At 42.9% G+C, this 21,146-nt stretch overlaps 1 long non-coding RNA gene across 1 annotated transcript; it reads left to right on the forward strand.

The window, feature by feature from the left end:
- The first annotated feature begins 1,685 nt into the window (after positions 1-1,685).
- Positions 1,686-20,934, forward strand: LOC142651979 (uncharacterized). The gene is made up of 3 exons (XR_012847753.1): positions 1,686-1,786; positions 2,571-2,771; positions 20,601-20,934. It is a non-coding gene; the product is annotated as an uncharacterized LOC142651979 (long non-coding RNA).
- Positions 20,935-21,146: the final 212 nt, after the last annotated feature.

Below are 21,146 nucleotides of genomic sequence, written 5' to 3' on the forward strand. Positions count from 1 at the left end.
GAAAAACGGCTGAAAAATCTGAAGCAGAACCCCTACAAACATCTGCCCACTTCAATGGGAAAAACGGCGTTCCATACCCACGGGGCGTTCTTTACATGGCCGTTCTTAAAATAATACCCTAAGGGTATGTTCACATGGTTAACAAAATATGGCTGAAAATATGGAGCTGTTTTCAAGCAAAAACAGCTCCTGATTTTCAGTCGTTTTTTAATCAAACTAGCGTTTTTCGTTGCGTTTTTTACGGCCGTTTTTGGAGCTGTTTTTCTATTGAGTCAATGAAAACGGCTCAAGAAGTGAAATGCACTTCTTTTTACGGGGTGTCTTTTTACGTGCCATATGTTGAACATGAGGTGTAAAAAAAATGCCCTGTCAGAACAGAATGCAGTATTTCCCATTAAAATCAATCAGGAATAGTTTGTATGCATTCTGCTTCCGATTTTTCAGCTATTTTTGGGAGGTTTACAGCCCGAAAAACTGATGAAAATAGCCCGTGTGAACATACCCTAAGAATTATCATTGCCCATTGCAGTGACATTTTGATCACAGTGATGGCATCACAACAGGTGGCATTTTGCCACTGTAGTCACTAGACATATGATCTTAATGGGTGAAAAACCATTACATAGGCTCATATGAAGAATTAGAAAGATATACAAAGAAGTATATTTTTTTCTATTTAGGTCACCTGAAAGAGTTTTTTTCCCCCTTTAAAGAGTAACTACACTTTCAGGAATCTTTTGATGTGTCATAAAGACATATCAAAAGGGGGTCTGGGTGCTGAGACCAACACCGTTGCTGAAACAAAGGACGGAACAAATCGCTTAATTGAGCGGAGCGCCTCTGCACCTTTGTTTCAGAAAGGCGCAGAAGCGCTTATGACATGTCAAAAGTTTGATGAAAGTGTAGGGACTCTTTAAGATCTGTCCCTCCTATAGTGATTATTGTCAACAAGTCAACAATAAAGTCTTCCCCCAACTTTATATTATAAACGATATGTTTTTAATAATCACGCCTTTTCTAAATATGTGAATCCCATAGATACGGTCACTAAGGAATAAAATCATTTTGCAGCTTTATAAATATACCACATAGTGTGTAATATGAGAACAATCTTTTAAGGAAAAAAAAATCTATACTAAGATAATAGAATCCAGGATAAACTTCTATTTCACTTTTTGGTATTTTACACTAAAGATTATTACAGTAGAAATGTTTTGGATTCGGCTAAGAAACAAATGACAATTAGCATTATGTTTCCCTTTTATAACACGTTACACAGCTTTATTTTTATTTGTTATGCTCCTTTCTGTATTTTATTGGGGGAGTTTTGATATTCAGATTCCTGTTGCTAGTCATGCTGAACATTACCTCTACTACTGTGGGTTTCCATCTGATGGGCCTGTAAGTATGCCAGTTCTGGCCTATGTAATGCTATTTGTAATGTGAAATCTAAACAGGCAATAGCAGTGGGGCATGACAGGAATGTGTTTCCATTGGAGAAGTCTGTGTCAGAAAAAAAGTTTAAGCAAAGACATGTCCAGAAGGGTCTTTCAGCTGGCCAAGACAGAAGACTAATGTTATTGTACATTGGCTGTCACTCTGCCAGCCCTCCCTCACAGACTCGTTCTCTCTAATACGTTCTTTTTTTTTTTCCATTCTTTACTAAATGTTTGCTCAGGTGGACAGTGACACCATTTGGAATAAGTTGCTTTAGTCCAACGCTGCACGCATGGCCGTTGGCTGTGTCATCGAATTGGTTTCCAAAGTGGCCTCAGGAGAGCTGAAGGTGAGGTCTGGGTTGCATTGTGTGTGGGAAAATGTGGAAAGAAGCAAAAAGTGAGATAGTGTTATTCTTGGGCTTGAAGGTCTACTAGGGGTCATAGTGTGGGAAGATGGACTTTAAGGTGTGGCAAGCAAGAGAACAAAAGTTTAGTTTGTAAGTACAGTAAAAAAAAAAAAAATCGCAGACGAGGAACTCTGCTTTATTTTAAGGAGGCATCAGTATGTGAAGATCATATGGTATTATGTTTAGTTGTGTTGAGTTATGCAAATAATTCCTGAATGCCACCCAAGCATTCCAAGCGTAATTGCAACATGTGTAAGGGTAGAGAAAGCAGATATTGTTGACTACAAGAGTAATGACCCAAAGTGTAATTTTCCTAAAGAACTCACTGCGGACTAATGTTCTTCTGTCCTCCTGTTTCTATCTTCCCCACATGATCTGTGAAGGTTAATGTATATGACCAGAGTACACCCAGTCTAAACAGTTTATAGAAGCTTTAGACTTGACAGCTATTTGACATTTTATTTGGTATGTTAACAAGATCTAGATATACCATTCAGACAGATCATCTACTGAACGAGGCTTTAATATTTGAAGTTATATTTTAACAAAAAATAATCATAGATTATTCCGGTGTATGAACAGCTTTACAACCTGCTGCGAGGTTTATTTCTTGACAGCTTATCTTAGTTAGTATTCATTCAAAAATATTATTGTGTATACCAATGGCTTCTTTTTTTGCTTTCCTGGCATTGCTATGACTTTGAAATATGCGTTGTCTTGCTAGACTTGAACGATCTAACACAACCGTTATCTAAGAAGCTTAGCATTAAGAGAGTGGATCTGGACCAGGACCATATCGTAGACCCAAAGTACAAACTGAACACTTTCAAGATACCTCACAAGAGAAGAGCGCAGCTGGATCAGTGAATAAGATCATTGTTTGGTGTGACACACACCTGTACAAATCTGACATCACCCTGAAATGGTAAACTTGTAGGTATGAGGGATAAATACATGTAAAACCACCATGACTACACTAATAAATAGAGATAAACATTGTGCAGTGGTGCAGGAGTGAGGAATGCTGTCTTTCAGCTATGGGGTTTACGCTACAAGTCTATCCGGAGAACCACAGTCCAGGACACATTGTCACCCTAGTTTAAAACAGATGGTACACAGAGAATATAGAGAGTTTTCCCTTGAAGGGGTTGTCTGGCGTAGTAAAATTGATGGCCTATCCTCAGGATAGGCCATCAATATCTAATCGGTGAGGCTCTGAGTCTTGGCACCCTGCGGAACGGTTGTTGGACGAGGTCGTGGCGCAACAAAGAGCGCTGCTTCCACTTCATCAATAACACTGCTCCATACTGTCAAATGCCGACACACTCATAGCGGTGGTTTACAGTATTACAGCCTTCTCGTTTTCACGAAAGTCGGACCCCAACCGATTATATATTGATGGCCTATCCATTTGGTAAAAGTTATAGCCATTTTATAGTAATATCTGTTTCTGGGAATGTTAAATGACAACCAATAAGGCTGCCATTACAGCTCTGACAAGGATTGTCATCTGCCTTTTTTAGACTCCTACATTACAAACCGGCCTAGTTGCATCAGCAGGAATGTATCAATTTATAACTAGGCAGGTCTGCTAGTCAAAGACTGGGAAAGCTTTGGTAAAATTGTCACTAACTCTATATGACAACATATATTAATTGCAAGTAATGCTTGTGCACTGTATAATCAAATTGTATGGAACTTTCTAATATACTTTGTATATCAATTCCTCACGGTTTTGAAGATCTCTGCTTGCTGTAATTCAGGGAGAGAGTTCATTGGTTACTTCCAGTGGTTGAAGATGTGTCCTTGTCATGAGATGATCACACGGGTGCACAGTACATTACAATGTAAAGCTCTGATACCTGTACTGTAACGCGCCGTGCACCTGTGTGATACATATAACCAGGACAGGTCTTTAGCCTCTGAGAGGTCAGCAATACAACGTCTTATTTAATGGCAGCTAACAGAGATCTCCAAAACCTTGAATAATTGATACACGGAGTATTTTAGCTCATTATAGAATATACAAGCTTTATTTGCAGAAATTAGGAACCCTCTTTAAATGACCACATGTTATGAATGTAGCAGCCCCCAACCAGTCTATACAGCAGAGCTGAGTTTGTCGATCAAGCCAACTCATTGTGATATGACATGTCATTCATTTTCTATAGGACAGCAGTTAAAGCTAATGAGTCATCTTAACTGAATGAGTCCGAAGGCAAACTCAACTTTACTACGTCTGTATTGTAAGAAATATTAGCATTGTATATAATCATTATAATGTCCTTTTTTGAGTGCGACCAGCTAAAATGATTAGGAATGTATGTTTTATCTAATTATGAATTTTAGTAGAAATGAGACTTAGGGAAGTTCCTTATTATTTAAAGTTTTTCAAACATTAAACATATGGCAAGTTTTTTTTCAAATGTATGTTACCCTGCACATGGCACAAATACTGAGTACTAATACATTGTTAATGAGGCATAGGATGACAGAAGGAACCAGAAGGAACATGGTACTTTGCATCTGAGGAATGGCCAATTTAAACGCGGATAGCTATTACCATAATAACCAACTATCACACTTAAGATAATATTTGCTAATTTTCTTCTAACGGGATGTAATTTCTAACGGGACGTTATTGTGTTCTCACGTTTATAGAACTCGCTTGTGTAAAACATAAAAAGAATGTTTCCTGTAATCTTCTAATCATTTACAATTGTTTCCCTTTAATGTGCCTGCTGTTGACTAAACACTACAGACATCCTCTCAAATTTGAAACATTTGGTCAATGCATGCAGGCGGAGGCAGCTGAAATGTAGAAATATCCTTAACCCATTGGCAACATTTAACGTAGTATTGCATCGGATATTTTCCACCTCAAGATGGCGCTGGCTCAGGAGGTTTCAATCCGGTCAAGCATCAAGCAGCTGACACCTGCCTGCAATGCCAATCCCGGCCACTTAACCCCTCAGATGCGGCAGTATCTCTGCCTCCTGATTGTCGTCCCCCCCCGGATGTTGATTGGTTGCCATAGCAGCCATCAGGTCTGCCATCAGTGTCCTATTAAATAATGCAGTGTATTGCCTGAGCGAACTAACAATGGCATAGTAAATTCCCCTAGGGGAAACTAAAAAATAAATAAAATGTATTTTAAAATATAAAAAATTTAAAAAATAACTAAAAGTTAGAAAAAAACTTGTTCCCCATTCTTTACAAAAAATTATGAAAGCAATAAAAAAGTAAACAAAATTGCTATTGCCAAGTCCATAAAAGTATTATTAGACCTTGTTCACACAGTGGAGATTTGCTGCAGATTTTGCATGCATTTTTTTAAGCCAAAACCAGAAGTGGATTCAGGAGAGCAGAGCTACTAGGCCTTCCTCTACATATTTTTTCTGTTTAGAATCCGTTCCTGGTTTTAGCTTAAAAAATACATGAAAAATCTGCAGCAAATCTGTACATTGTGATCAAGGTCTTGAAATATAAAAGAAAAATACAAAACAAAAAAATTTCCGTTTTTTTGGTCACCTCACTTCCCAAAAAAAAGCAGTACAATTTGATCAAACAGTTACATGCACTCCAAAAGGGTACCAATAAAACGTCAACTTGCCCTAAACAAAACACAAGTGGTCACACATCCCCCATCAACAGAAAAAAAAAGTGATGGGTCCCAGAATAGGATGACACAAAAGAAATTATTCTTTTTACAAAGTGTTTTTACTTTTGTAAAAGTAGAAAAAGATTAAATAAAACAATATACAGGGTGGGCCACTTATATGAATACACCTAAATAAAATGGGAATGGTTGGTGATATTAACTTCCTGTTTGTGGCACATTAGTATATGGGAGGGGGGAAACTTTTCAAGCTGGGTGTTGACCATGGCGGCCATTTTGAAGTCGGCCATTTTGTATCCAACTTTAGTTTTTTCAATGGGAAGAGGGTCATGTGACACATCAAACTTATCGAGAATTTCACAAGAAAAACAATGGTGTAACCCTCTTCTCCCACTCTTCACACACTGATAGCAACACTGCAGAAGAAATGCTAGCACAGGCTTCCAGTATCCGTAGTTTCAGTTGCTGCACATCTCGTATCTTCACAGCATAGACAATTGCCTTCAGATGACCCCAAAGATAAAAGTCTAAGGGGGTCAGATCGGGAGGCATTTCTTCTGCGGTGTTGCTATCAGTTCACACAGTGTGTGAAGAGTGGGAGAAGAGGGTTGCATTGACAATCCAACACAATGGGCAGCACTTTGAACACATTTTATAAGAGTGTCAGAAACTTGTAAATAACTCATGAAATAATAAAGTAACGTTAAAACCAAGCACACCATTGTTTTTCTTGTGAAATTCTCGATAAGTTTGATGTGTCACATGACCCTCTTCCCATTGAAAAAACTAAAGTTGGATACAAAATGGCCGACTTAAAAATGGCCGCCATGGTCAACACCCAGCTTGAAAAGTTTCCCCCCTCCCATATACTAATGTGCCACAAACAGGAAGTTAATATCACCAACCATTCCCATTTTATTTAGGTGTATCCATATAAATGGCCCACCCTGTATAACTATATATTTGGTATTACCGTAATCATATTGACATGCAGAACAAAGTTAACACGTTGTCTTTACTGCTATGTGAATGCCGTAAAAATGAAACAAAAAAAAAACAATGGAGGAATTGCTATAAATTTTCAATGCCACCCCACCAAGAATTTTTTTTCATTTTCTCAGTACTTTATATGGTACGTAAACTGATGCTATTAAAAACTACAACTTGTCCTGCAACAAAACAATTCCTCATACAGCTATGTCAACGGAAAAATTAAAAAAGTAGTGGCTCTTGGAATGCGACAACAGAAAAGCAAAAATTTAAAACCGCAAGATGGTTGTGTATCCAAGGGGTTAAACCTACCTATAGCCATTAACTCTTAATGACATGAAACATACATGTACGTAGCAGCCGTCAAGAGGAAGTATAATATAGCCGACACATCACAGATCACTTTGATTCCGACCGTTTAACCACGGTCAATAGCAACTGCGGCATCTAAGCCGCAATTGCGCGGTGCCGCTGGCTGTCATGACAACCTAGGGGCCTAATAGAGGCCCCTAGGTCTGCCATCTTTGCGCTGCTATTAAGCACCACTAATCTCCTATTATCGTGTCAAAATCACGACATACTGCAATACATTAGCATTGCAGTATATAGTGCAAGCGATCCAACGATCAGTGGTTCGACCCCAAGGGGAACCTATAAAAAATTGTTACAAAAAGGTTTTTCAAATGTAAACCCGCTAATATTGCTGATTTTTGGTCACCCTAGCTCCCAAAAAAAATGTGAATAAAAAGTGATCTAAAAGTTGCATGTACTCCAAAATGGTACCAATACAAACTGCAGTTTGCCCCACAAAAAAATAAGTAATCGTAATGAAGTTAACATGTCATTAATTTTTACTGAACGATGAACGCCCTAAAAATGAAACACAAAAAACAATGGCGGAATTGCTGTTTTTTGCCCATTTCAACCCACACAGAATTTGTTTTCAAACTACAACTCGTCCCGCAAAAAAGAAGCCCTCATATAGCTATGTCGACAGGCAAAATAAAAAAGTTATGATTTTTGGAAGCCTGGAAGGAAAAAACTCAAATGAAAATCAGAAAATTGGCCTGGTCCCATGAAAAGCAGGTTGGTTTAATATGGGGGTTCCCATGAATAGGACACCTTGCTGTCAGTGTTGGCAATTTTTTATAATAGCAAAGCAAAACAGCTGCACAATGAATAATGACACTTAAAGGGAACATATTTTTTTGTGGTGCATAAAATAGACCACACACAACTGCAATCAACCAGATAATCTAGTCAGGTGATATATATAAATTACAATGTCATCTATAGATTCTCCTTTTGCTTTACCTACATGAAGCTGACTATAGTATGGGCAGCTCTAAATATTCATATATGTAAGGCTCTGTTCACACTGCCGTAAGATGCCCCTTTAGAGGCCTCCGTGGGCAGCTCCATCAAATTGGACAAGAAGAACAGCACTGCATGTAGAGCAATCAAAATGGCGGACATCCCGACGGAACCCAACAGACTCCATTGTAAGTCATTGGAGCCCGTTGTGCACAGTTGGTATCTATTTGTATGACGGATTCGGAAATGTGTCATGGTTTCCGTTATAAATGGAAACCACAATGCTAGTGTGAACGGAGTCTTAATTACACAGAAAGCACAGTCATTGTGGGAGATTTATGTAGAGAAATTGTCCATAACAGCCAATCAGATCCCAGCTAATTTTTTTTTAAGAGACCTGATTGGTTGCCATGGATAGCTTTTCCACTTATCTTTAGTAGTTTTTATACATCTCCACTAAAAAAACCCTGTATCATCATAATCTATAAGGCTGGGTTCACACGACCACATTAACGTCCGTAATGGACGGACGTATTTCGGCCGGAAGTCCCGGACCGAACTCAGTGCAGGGAGCCGGGCTCCTAGCATCATAGTTATGTACGATGCTAGGAGTCCCTGCCTCTCTGCAGGACAACTGTCCCGTACTGTAATCATTACGGACGTTAATGTGGTCGTGTGAACCCAGCCTTAAACGTCCACTAAACTTTATTTACATTGGTTATCAAAGGAGCTACTTAAAATTTGTACTACTGCCCACCAGCTCAGTTTTCATCTGCAAATTAAATACATTTGATACATTTACAGAACAGTATAATACAACATCACAAAAAAAAAAAGTTTTGAGTTTCCTAAAAACACAAGTACTATGAGTATTCTCAACATATATCCGTCAAGTTTCTTAAGAGTTTGGATGACATTTTAACCTACATCCTATTTGACCAAAGAGATTGCTATCAAACTAGGCTGTTTTCATTTATATCCTATGTACAATCTAGTCCTCTTTATCTTTCTGTGTGGAAAACAAAAAGTCCCTTTGTTATACATCAACGAGTATTTCATATTTGTATACAAAGGAACGCAGCTTTCTAACATAACAGGAATCGGCACTGCGTTTATTTCATGCTTTGTTTAATATGTGTATTTGTCTTAGTGTTTGGCAAACTCTAGCCTCTTTTTTTGTTTTTGCCAGTTTAGATCCAACAATAACAAGCAGGATTTATATTTTCTACAATGCATGAAGTCATATAAAGTGCGGGAAAATGCTTTTAGAAGGGCTTTGCTTTGAAGAACATTTAAGTTACTTCTTCAGGGAACAAATAATATGTATATATGAATGTAATCCATAAGGAAGACCTCAACTTAAAAGAAAGTCTTCTAGTCCTTTACTTCTTGACCTTAAAGGGTTGCCTGCTTTGGACAATCACTTTTTGTTGGAAGTGTCTCCTGATGATAGGCTGATCACAGGGTTTCCTACTGCTGTTACTTCCAGAAGTCAGCTGTAATATGTGTGACAGCATGACAGCAAGTGTTCAGTTTCCCTGCAGCATCACTGCAGGGGAAATGAAGCATTACACCGTTCACTTTGGAATAAATAGGCTATCCGTGTAATATAAGGATGTGCAGGGTCCTCCAAAGCAAGAGAATCTATTGTAGCTGATCTTTCTCTCGGGGGGTCTAGAATGGGAGACCCCCACCCTCTATTATATCAAAATGCCCTAGTAGGGTTTTTAAAAACGGGTTCTCCAAATCAGACAACCCCATTCAATTGATTTTTATACACCCTATTTCCACCATCTTCTTTTGAAGATTTCTCAGTGTAGATATGGCACATCATATCTACACATCCAAGAGCACTTCTGCAAACCAATCTCTAAAAAACACTACCGTACTTGTCTGTAACAGCTTTGTGGTTGACATGTATTTAAACACTGTCCATCCCTTCCCTTTGGATCAGTATATGGTGATTTATGGGGAATCCTACCAGAAAAGTCCACACCTCCTTGCGGGGGATAAAGGTTAAGAATGGGGGATTCCACAGCTTCTGTACCCCAGTTAGTTTGCGCCTTCTCAGTAAATGTCTCTGTCATTCATCCTCCTTGCATGTCGCCAAACCCTCCCCGTGCTGAGCTCCATATCCGACAAGTTTGTACAGCGTCACTGAAGTCTATTCCCACTCAGTTGTGCTTTTGAGCCATTATGTAAAGGATCTGCCAGGCACAGCGGGGTTAACTCCCAGAACTAATCAGTCAGCACCTGAGAATACATCCCTGAGACTGACTCCTGCTTCCACCATTCAGGCTGGCAGGCTTAGGAGTGGGAGAGCCTATCGTAACCTGGCCAGACTCAGCTAGCTCCCGCCCTCGGTCTATTTAAGCCTGCACTTCCTGTCCCTCGGTGCTTGTTATTGCTTTTGTTTCTTTCCTTGTGGTTCCTGGCCCAGCTACAGCTCCTGCTATTTTTGATCCTGCTCCATACCGACCCTGGCTTACCGACTACTCTTCTGCTTTTCGTTTTGTACCTCGCACACTCCTGGCTTGACTCGGCTCGTTCACCACTCTGGTTGCTCACGGTGTTGCCGTGGGCAACGGCCCCTTTTCCTTGCTTGTGTTCCTTGTATGTTTGTCGTGTTTGTCGTGCACTTACTGAGCGCAGGGACCGCCGCCCAGTTGTACCCCGTCGCCTAGGGCGGGTCATTGCAAGTAGGCAGGGACAGAGTGGCGGGTAGATTAGGGCTCACTTGTCCGTCTCCCTACCCCCTGCCATTACATAATAACAAGCCCATACCTAGTCTACCCCTGGTCCCTGACACCACTATGGATCCCCGTGAGACCCTGGCTCAGCAAATGCAGGGTCTCTCCCTACAGGTCCAGGCCCTGGCTCAGAGGGTCAACCAGCCTGATGCTACCCTGGTAGTTCCCCTCACCGCACCTCTTGAACCCCACCTCAAGTTGCCCGACCGGTTCTCAGGGGACCGGAGGACTTTTCTCTCCTTTCGGGAGAGTTGTAGGCTTTACTTTCGTTTAAAGCCTCATTCCTCAGGTTCTGAGAGCCAGCGGGTGGGTATAATTATGTCCCGGCTCCAGGAAGGGCCCCAAGAGTGGGCCTTCTCCTTGGCTCCTGACGCCCCTGAACTTTCCTCCGTTGATTGTTTCTTTTCTGCTCTCGGACTTATTTATGACGAGACTGACAGGACTGCCTTTGCCGAGAGTCAGCTGGTGACCTTAAGTCAGGGTAAGAGACCTGTTGAGGAGTACTGTTCTGACTTTAGGAAGTGGTGCGTAGCTTCTCGGTGGAATGACCCCGCATTAAGGTGCCAGTTTAGGTTGGGTCTGTCGAATGCCCTGAAAGACCTGCTAGTTAGCTATCCCTCTTCTGACTCCCTAGACCAGGTTATGGCTTTAGTGATACGACTTGACCGACGTCTCAGGGAACGACAACGTGAACGTTTATGTGTTTTCTCCTCCGACTCCCCCATGATGCCTCCCGAAGCTCCGTTGCTTCGTTCCTCCCCGAAAGATTCAGAGATACCTATGCAACTCGGGGCCTCCGTGTCCCCCCAACAACGTAGAGAATTCCGCAGGAAGAATGGTCTCTGCTTCTACTGTGGGGACGACAAGCATCAAGTGAACAACTGTCCTAAGCGTAAGGTTGCAGCCAGAGAACTTCCGCGTCTAAGTGATCATCGGGGAGGTCACTTGGGCGCACAGGTATTTCCCGTAAATATGAAACGTAATAAGATCTTGCTTCCCTTTCAGGTCTCTTTTGGTGGTAGGTCTGCTACCGGCAGTGCTTTCGTGGATTCAGGGTCCTCTACTAATATCATGTCTGTGGAATTTGCTATGTCCCTTGCTATGCCTCTTATTGATTTGCCTAAACCTGTCCCGGTAGTGGGTATCGACGCCACTCCTCTTGCTAATGGTTATTTTACACAGCATACCCCTGTTTTTGAACTCCTTGTTGGCTCCATGCATTTGGAGCAATGCTCTGTACTGTTGATGCAGGGATTATCGTACGATTTGGTTCTAGGTCTTCCCTGGTTGCAGTTGCATAATCCTACGTTTGACTGGAATACTGGGGAGCTTACCAAATGGGGTAATGAATGTTGTACGTCATGTTTTTCTGTTAATTCTATTTCTCCCCCTAAGGAGGCGAATACGCTACCCGAGTTTGTTCAGGACTTCGCTGATGTTTTCTCTAGGGAGGCCTCCGAAGTGTTACCTCCTCATAGAGAATACGATTGCGCTATCGAATTGGTACCAGGAGCTAAGCTTCCTAAGGGTAGGATATTTAATCTTTCTTGTCCCGAACGTGAAGCTATGAGAGTGTATATCCAGGAATCCCTGGCCAAGGGTTACATTCGTCCCTCTTCTTCTCCGGTAGGTGCTGGCTTCTTCTTCGTGGGGAAGAAGGATGGTGGTCTTAGGCCATGCATTGACTACCGTAGCCTGAATAAGGTCACGGTAAGGAACCAGTATCCCCTTCCTTTGATTCCTGATCTCTTTAATCAGGTTCAGGGGGCCCAATGGTTTTCTAAATTGGATCTACGGGGGGCGTATAACCTTATTCGCATCAAAGAGGGGGATGAGTGGAAGACTGCGTTTAACACGCCCGAAGGCCATTTCGAATACCTCGTCATGCCCTTTGGGTTGTGTAATGCCCCTGCGGTCTTCCAGAATTTCATAAATGAGATTTTGAGAAATTACCTGGGGATTTTTCTGGTAGTGTACCTTGATGACATACTGGTGTTTTCCAAGGACTGGTCCTCCCACGTGGAGCATGTCAGGAAGGTGCTCCAGGTCCTTCGGGAAAATAAACTGTTTGCCAAAACCGAAAAATGTGTGTTTGGGGTACAGGAGATTCCGTTTTTGGGTCAAATCCTCACTCCTCATGAATTCCGCATGGACCCCGCCAAGGTTCAGGCTCTGGCGGAATGGGTCCAACCTGCCTCCCTGAAGGCGTTACAGTGTTTTTTGGGGTTTGCTAATTATTACAGAAGATTTATTGCTAACTTCTCGGTCATCGCTAAGCCCCTTACGGACCTCACTCGCAAAGGTGCTGATCTCCTCCACTGGCCTCTTGAGGCTGTCCAGGCTTTTGAGGTCCTTAAGAAGTGCTTTGTCTCAGCCCCGGTGCTGGTTCAGCCCAACCAAATGGAGCCATTTATCGTGGAAGTTGACGCATCTGAGGTGGGAGTGGGGGCTGTCTTGTCCCAGGGTACCAGGTCCCTCACCCATCTCCGCCCCTGTGCCTACTTCTCCAGGAAGTTTTTGCCAACTGAAAGTAACTATGATATTGGCAACCGCGAACTCTTAGCCATTAAATGGGCATTTGAAGAGTGGCGCCACTTCCTGGAGGGGGCTAGGCACCAGGTAACGGTCCTTACCGACCACAAGAATCTGGTTTTCCTAGAATCTGCCCGGAGGCTAAACCCGAGACAAGCTCGATGGGCGTTATTTTTTACCAGATTCAACTTTTTGGTTACCTATAGGGCTGGGTCTAAAAATATTAAGGCTGATGCACTGTCGCGTAGCTTCATGGCCAGCCCTCTTTCGGAGGAAGATCCTGCTTGTATTTTGCCTCCAGGTATAATCATTTCCTCGATCGATTCTGATTTAGTCTCTGAAATTGCTGCTGATCAAGGTGCAGCTCCCGGGAACCTTCCTGAGAACAAGCTGTTTGTTCCCCTGCAATTCCGGCTAAGGGTACTTAGGGAAAATCATGACTCCGCACTATCTGGCCATCCAGGCATCCTGGGTACCAAACACCTCATTACCAGAAATTATTGGTGGCCTGGGTTGCCTAAAGACGTTAAGGCCTACGTCGCCGCTTGTGAGGTTTGTGCTAGGTCCAAGACTCCCAGGTCCCGACCAGCGGGCTTACTGCGTTCGTTGCCCATTCCCCAGAGACCTTGGACACATATCTCCATGGATTTTATCACCGATTTGCCTCCATCCCAAGGCAAGTCGGTGGTGTGGGTGGTGGTGGACCGCTTCAGTAAGATGTGCCACTTTGTGCCCCTCAAGAAACTACCCAACGCCAAAACGTTGGCTACCTTGTTTGTCAAACACATCCTGCGTCTCCATGGGGTCCCTGTCAATATTGTTTCGGACAGAGGGGTACAATTTGTTTCATTGTTTTGGAGAGCCTTCTGTATGAAGTTGGGGATTGATCTGTCCTTCTCCTCTGCCTTCCATCCTGAAACCAATGGCCAAACGGAGAGGACTAATCAGTCTCTAGAACAATACTTAAGGTGTTTTGTCTCTGACTGTCAATTTGATTGGGTCTCTTTCATTCCCCTCGCCGAATTTTCCCTTAATAACCGGGTCAGTAACTCGTCAGGGGTCTCTCCTTTTTTTTGTAATTTTGGGTTTAATCCACGGTTCTCCTCCGTTTCACCTGGTAGTTCCAACAATCCTGAGGTAGAGGTCGTTCATCGGGAACTGTGCACAGTCTGGGCCCATGTTCAGAAAAACCTAGAGGTGTCCCAGAGCGTACAAAAAACTCAGGCTGATAAAAAACGTTCTGCTAACCCCCTGTTTATGGTCGGGGATCTGGTGTGGTTGTCGTCTAGGAACTTGCGTCTCAAGGTTCCGTCCAAGAAGTTTGCTCCCCGGTTTATTGGGCCGTATAAGGTCATTGAGGTCCTCAATCCTGTCTCCTTCCGGCTGGAGTTACCCCCGTCTTTTCGGATACACGACGTGTTTCATGCCTCCCTCCTCAAACGCTGCTCCCCGTCCTTGGCTCCCTCGAGGAGACCTCCTGTTCCCATCCTCACCCCGGAGGGGGTGGAATTCGAGGTGGCCAGGATTGTGGACAGCAAGATGGTCCAAGGCTCCCTGGAGTACCTGGTCCATTGGAGAGGATACGGGCCCGAGGAGAGGACTTGGGTACCCGCCCGGGATGTTCACGCTGGGGTATTGGTCAGGAGGTTCCACCTGCGTTTCCCCAGTAAGCCAGGTCCACTTAGAAAGGGTCCGGTGGCCCCTCATAAAAGGGGGGGTACTGTAAAGGATCTGCCAGTCACAGCGGGGTTAACTCCCAGAACTAATCAGTCAGCACCTGAGAATACATCCCTGAGACTGACTCCTGCTTCCACCATTCAGGCTGGCAGGCTTAGGAGTGGGAGAGCCTATCGTAACCTGGCCAGACTCAGCTAGCTCCCGCCCTCGGTCTATTTAAGCCTGCACTTCCTGTCCCTCGGTGCTTGTTATTGCTTTTGTTTCTTTCCTTGTGGTTCCTGGCCCAGCTACAGCTCCTGCTATTTTTGATCCTGCTCCATACCGACCCTGGCTTACCGACTACTCTTCTGCTTTTCGTTTTGTACCTCGCACACTCCTGGCTTGACTCGGCTCGTTCACCACTCTGGTTGCTCACGGTGTTGCCGTGGGCAACGGCCCCTTTTCCTTGCTTGTGTTCCTTGTATGTTTGTCGTGTTTGTCGTGCACTTACTGAGCGCAGGGACCGCCGCCCAGTTGTACCCCGTCGCCTAGGGCGGGTCGTTGCAAGTAGGCAGGGACAGAGTGGCGGGTAGATTAGGGCTCACTTGTCCGTCTCCCTACCCCCTGCCATTACACATTACCCAAGCTCTGAATTACGCTAGCTGGGACCAGCATCCACGTACGCTATTGGGCTTATGGTGGAATACGGATGTAGCCATCTTTATCTTTACTCTGATAACTTGCTGCAGCCTGATATCACACAACAAAAGCCATTGAAAGTCATTGAAAAAGTCAAGATAAAGAATCTTGCCACTGTGAATTTAATGCGTTAAAAGTCAAAATAAAGACGTCTACATCTGTACGTAATGTTACACCTTCATTAAGCGCTTTCATGCTGTTCACTCGCTTTATATTGCAGCAACAACTATTTTTATTGGTCTTTTTTTTATCCTAATAAACATAAAATTGTCACAGCCCATCCCCTTTGACTGAATAAGAAGCTCACCTTGATTCACATCCTAATGTGTAATTGCATATGTATAGTTAATACAAGGAGAGATTCTTTTAAAATATTTTTTCAGTCTTGTGTGAAAAAAAACAGGTAATTCAAAAACAGTAGATATAAGAGGAAATTTAACAAAACTGGTTCAATGGAAAAGTGGATGAGTTGCCTGTAGCAACACAAGGGTAAATCTGTCACCACTTCTATTAGTAGCAAGAGTGAATAATAAATCTTTAGGGAAACCAAGGCTAAATAGATTAGGGACATCATCAAGCACTGCTGGAGTAGGACAGGTTGATGATCTGGCAACAAATGCATGTATGCACCTCAGCATAGAGGGATTTGCAGAGGAATGACTTAAAGTTCTTGGCTCCCAATGGACAATCTGTAACAGGCCCCCCTACCTAACATGCATACTTACCAACATTTGAAAACCACATTGAGGGACTCTTTTAGCCGGCTCCCTTTCTGTGCAAAAATATTCTGCAAAATGCCCAATTGTACAGATAATTTGCATGAACTCTGCCCCTTTCACAGTCTGGTTTGCAGAAATTTAGATCTGTTGGCACATGGCATACCACGTGTCATTGATAATACTGGTGTCTTCTTCTGTGGCAAAGCAGCCTTTGGACTCCCCTCAAGGTCCAGGTGAAACTGATCCCTTTGAACCTCCTGTAGCTCCAGTATGCCCCTGGTGGTTTATATGTATCATTTTGTGGAGGAGGGGCATCTAACTGAATCTTTGCCCCAGGACAACCAGTCATATTTTAGAAAATGAAGACAGCAACCTGATTAGTTGCTAAGGGCAACTTCTTCACTTTTCACTTGCACTAGTTTTGATTAATCTCCGCCATTGTGTTACAGTAAATTTCTTTTTTGGCAAAGATAAAATCACAGCATACAAATCTTTTTTACATTTCCTATATCATCGCCAGCCATGTGTTCAGGAAAGAGTAGTCGGATTTAGGGTAATTTGCTATTTTTCTTTCTTACTTAGTAACATAACATCTTATGTAATACTTCCTTATATGAGAAAATAAAGCAAATATTCCATCCATTATCATTTAATATCTCTATGGAAATCTTAGACTTTACAAGCTGTATCTCCACTACTTGATGAATTTTATTTGCCTTCTTGAGATCATGTTTCTCCTTGTCTCTATTCTAAATGTGCTTTCTATTGCTCTGTTTGGTTATAAAGCCACATGTTTGCTCATCAAAGCCCTAAAAAATGCAAAGCTATCAAAGATCTCCCTGCTCTGCTGTCATCATCCTCCATCCTGGGATGGTCCCTCTGCGAGTAACATTTGCAGCTGCGGAGCGGCTTCTGTGACCATCCAGCAGTCCGGATCCCTTCTTCACACTTTTGCTTTCATAACCTCTAATGAAAATCATATGGGGTAGAATTGTATCCCTTCCCTGCTCGCTGCTGATTCAAGATACAAATGTCTTTGGGTTTTAAGAGAAACATATACAAGATTTTTTTCTCCCTTCGTAATGCTGACATCTTTGCAAAAGTGCGATGAATATATAGCAGCAGCCACTGACATTTAGCTGCATGTCACTAAATATGTCAGACTGAAATATTTTCTAATTGCAACCATTTGGCGCAGAAGCGCTGCTTTCTTACACTGTAAATGTCATCTCCATAAATATAGCAATACAGGTCTTCCTTAGATCTCTGTTCTAGCACATATGTAGTATTTTACAGCTAAGAAAAAAAATAAAAATAAAAAATGCAGTGATTTGCCAATAGTCAGTACATTTTTTAACTTGGTTTATAATCTGCTGTGGTTGTTATATAAGATTACACCCGAATCACAATACATGATATCCCATGAAAATGTGCAATCTTCTTTTACAATTGCAATAATGAAATAAATGTAAATAGCAACAGCTAAGATTTCCAATGTTTAATTCCCATCCCTTGCATGGTAATTGTAGCAAACAGTATAAGTAAAAAGTGGCTTATTGCAGAAATGACTTCTGAGTGGAGACGCATGCCATTCTGTCACTTATTTATAAGACTAAAATGAATGGGTGATGTCAGACTTAGTAGTGATGTCAGACTTAGTAGTGATGTCAGACTTAGTAGTGATGTCAGACTTAAATAAACGGTTGTTTATATGGAGTTCTAGTTGTTTGTACTCATTGATATATTATGTCACTAAAGGAATGTGAAGTTTTAGGGACAATCATAGTTACATTTGTAGTTGCAAAAGATATATATTTATCAAGTTTATTTGTGTGTTTGCAGTGTAAGGCCCCATGCAGTGGCGTAACTACCGCCGTAGCAGCAGTAGCGGCTGCTACGGGGCCCGCGGCATGAGGGGGCCCGTGTCGCCTGCCGACACGGACCCCCACCATGGCCGGAGGCTCCGCTAGCAGCCGCTATGGCTGCTACAGCGGGACGCCACTGAACACTACGGCAGAGCAGGGAGGTATCTCCCCGCTCTGCCATTAACTGGTTCCCGACCGCTGGCTGTATTTTTACGGCCAGCGGTCAGGCTCCTTAAAACCCGAGCCATAGACTTTCTACGGCTCGGGTTTTAACTTGCTGCCCGCGCGATCGGGCAGCTGAATGTCGGGTCTCCGGCTGTCAGTAACTGCCGGGGACCCTGAGGAGAGGATAGAAGCAGCTTTCACTGCTTCTGTCTTCTCTGATCACTTGTACACAGCGCTGAATGCGCGCTGTGTACAGGAATTGAGACAGCAGCAGCGGCGCTGTCTCTATTCCTCCCGGTGATCATGTGACTGGTCACATGATCGCCGGGTGCCGTTCATGGCAGACTGCTGCTGGGTCTTACTAGACCCAGCACAGCCCTATTAGTGACAATCGTCACTATGAGAGGGCTGATTTCCCCTGTTACTGGGGCTGCTGTGCAGCCCCAGTTACAGTGGAAAAACATGGAGTAAAAGAAAGAAAAAATATATATAAAGTTCCCCAAAGGTCTTCTTTGACCTTTGGGGGACAGACCATAGTAATAAAAAAATAATAAAGTAAAGTGCAAAAAAAATGTAAATAATAAATACACATAAAATACCCACCCCAAAAAAAAAAACGTTCCCCCCCGCCAATCATTGTTGTAACGCTAGCGCTGACCCAATTACCCTAATATAGACATGTAATATATAAAAATTTACGGTAGACAATGACGATCACAAATAAAAGGTCTATTTTAGGGTAAAACTATGTTATTACCAAAAAAAAAATAGCTGAAATGTAAAAAAGCTTATTTTTTTACTATTATTTTCAAACTTTATGAATAAAAATTCTAAAATAGCAAAAAAGGTGTGTATAAAAACGATAAAAAATGAAACCTGCATTGTCTACGGAAAAAAACGTCGCAAAAATCACGTAGTTAGCCCAACAAATAAAAAAGTTATAGCCATTTAACTAACACGTGCTAAAAATGGCTAAACGGTGTCTGGTCCTGAAGGCGCAAAATAGAGCAAAAGACATGTATCCCCTCTCCACAGGACATGTATCCCCTCTCCACAGGACATGTATCCCCTCTCCACAGGATCTCCACAGGACATGTATCCCCTCTCCACAGGACATGTATCCCCTCTCCACAGGACATGTATCCCCCTATCCACAGGACATGTATCCCCTCTCCACAGGACATGTATCCCCTCTCCACAGGACATGTATCCCCTATCCACAGGACATGTATCCCCTCTCCACAGGACATGTATCCCCCTCTCCACAGGTTATCCACAGGATAGGGGATACATGTGTGATCGCTGGCACTGATAGGGAGAACGTGGAACTGAAAGTCCCCTGAAGTTCTCCATCACAAACCTCGGACTTCCGGGGTCTGTGTCGCCAGCTCCGTAGAAATGAATGGAGCGCCGGTCGTGCGCAGACGCCGGAAGTCAGAAGTTTGTCATGGAGAAGTTTAGGGGACTTTCAGTCCCCCGTTCTCCCTATCGCTGCCAGCGATCACTCATGTATCCCCTATCCTGTGGAGATCCTGTGGAGAGGGGATACATGTATTTTGTAGGACACACTGTAGGTCGCATTTTTTTGGGAGGGGGGACGCTGTATGGCGTTCCCTACAGGGGGGGGTGGCTGTATGGCGTTCCCTACAGGGGGGGAGCTGTATGGTGTTCTCTACAGGGGGATGTATGGCGCTATCTACAGAGGGGGGCTGTATGGCGTTATCTACAGGGGGGGCTGTAAAAAAGGCACTATCAACAAGGGGGGGGTTGTGTGACACCCAGGGGAGGGGGGCCCCAGTCAAAAGTTTGCTATGGGGCCCAGTCTTTCCTAGTTACGCCCCTGGCCCCATGCACATGGCTGGGACCGTAATCACAGTCCACGAATATGGGGACGGCCGGCTGCTGGCAGCCGCGGATAGCCACTCGCAATTTCGGCCCGTGCTCCCTTACAAAGTATGGGAGCAGAGTCCGTAAAAAACAAAATATAGGACATGTCCTCTCTTTTGCGGAGGCTTTCTACGGCCCGGACACCTTCCCATAAATATAAGGGAAGGTGTCTGTAATTCCGCAATTACGGACGTATTCTACGGTCGTGTGCATGTGGCCTAAGTTCGGCATTTGTCCTGGGAGCTTTCCAGCCACAAAGACCGATACTATCCATAGGACCCTATAGGCGACAAAAAAAGTGAATGCCAAAAAAGTATCCTCTTGGCATACGTTGGGCAGGTATATGTCAGTATATATTTTTTTAACTGTAACTTTTCTGCTGTCCTTTCATATACAGTGGCCTACCTAAAAAAAAAAAAAACTTTATACCATGCGCTAGATTTTTTTTAACATGTGGGCTTGTGCATGACATATGTCCCTGTATGGAATAAAGCGGAATACATCATGTCTTTGCTTTCGGGGCAATAAGATACTGAGAAACACAATCTTTTTTTTTAGAACTTATGCGAATTACAATAAAGAGGGAACAGACGAGTGAAGAACTGCATCTTGTGATCCGTGGACCAGCTCCTTCCATTTACGTGGCAATGAGGAAAACAGGATATCTGCCACTCCTTTATGATGATTGTTAATGTGAACACTGTAAGAGCATTTACATATATACAATATACTATACTCTGTACACTAAGTACTGCACTATCAGACGCAGGTCTCGCTTCCTTTTTTTGTAGTTCAATTAAGATTATCAACATACCGGATTGTTGCGGAACCACAGTCACATGCAACTTCAAGATTGTGATATTTATTCCAGCACTGTTTTTTTTTTTGTCTTGTCCAGCTTTAAGCTATAGTATGACTGGAAGTCCTGTTGCTGTCCAGTCTAGATCGCAATAAACAATTGTGTTAGGTACGGAATTTTCCTACATCCCATTATATAGTAGAGTACATGTGAATAAAGTCATATTTATGGAATTCTTTGTGAATATCTATCTATCTATCTATCTATCTATCTATCTATCTATCTATCTATCTATCTATCTATCT

This window comes from Rhinoderma darwinii, chromosome 5 (genome assembly GCF_050947455.1).
Source record: "Rhinoderma darwinii isolate aRhiDar2 chromosome 5, aRhiDar2.hap1, whole genome shotgun sequence".
Taxonomy (NCBI): domain Eukaryota; kingdom Metazoa; phylum Chordata; class Amphibia; order Anura; family Rhinodermatidae; genus Rhinoderma; species Rhinoderma darwinii.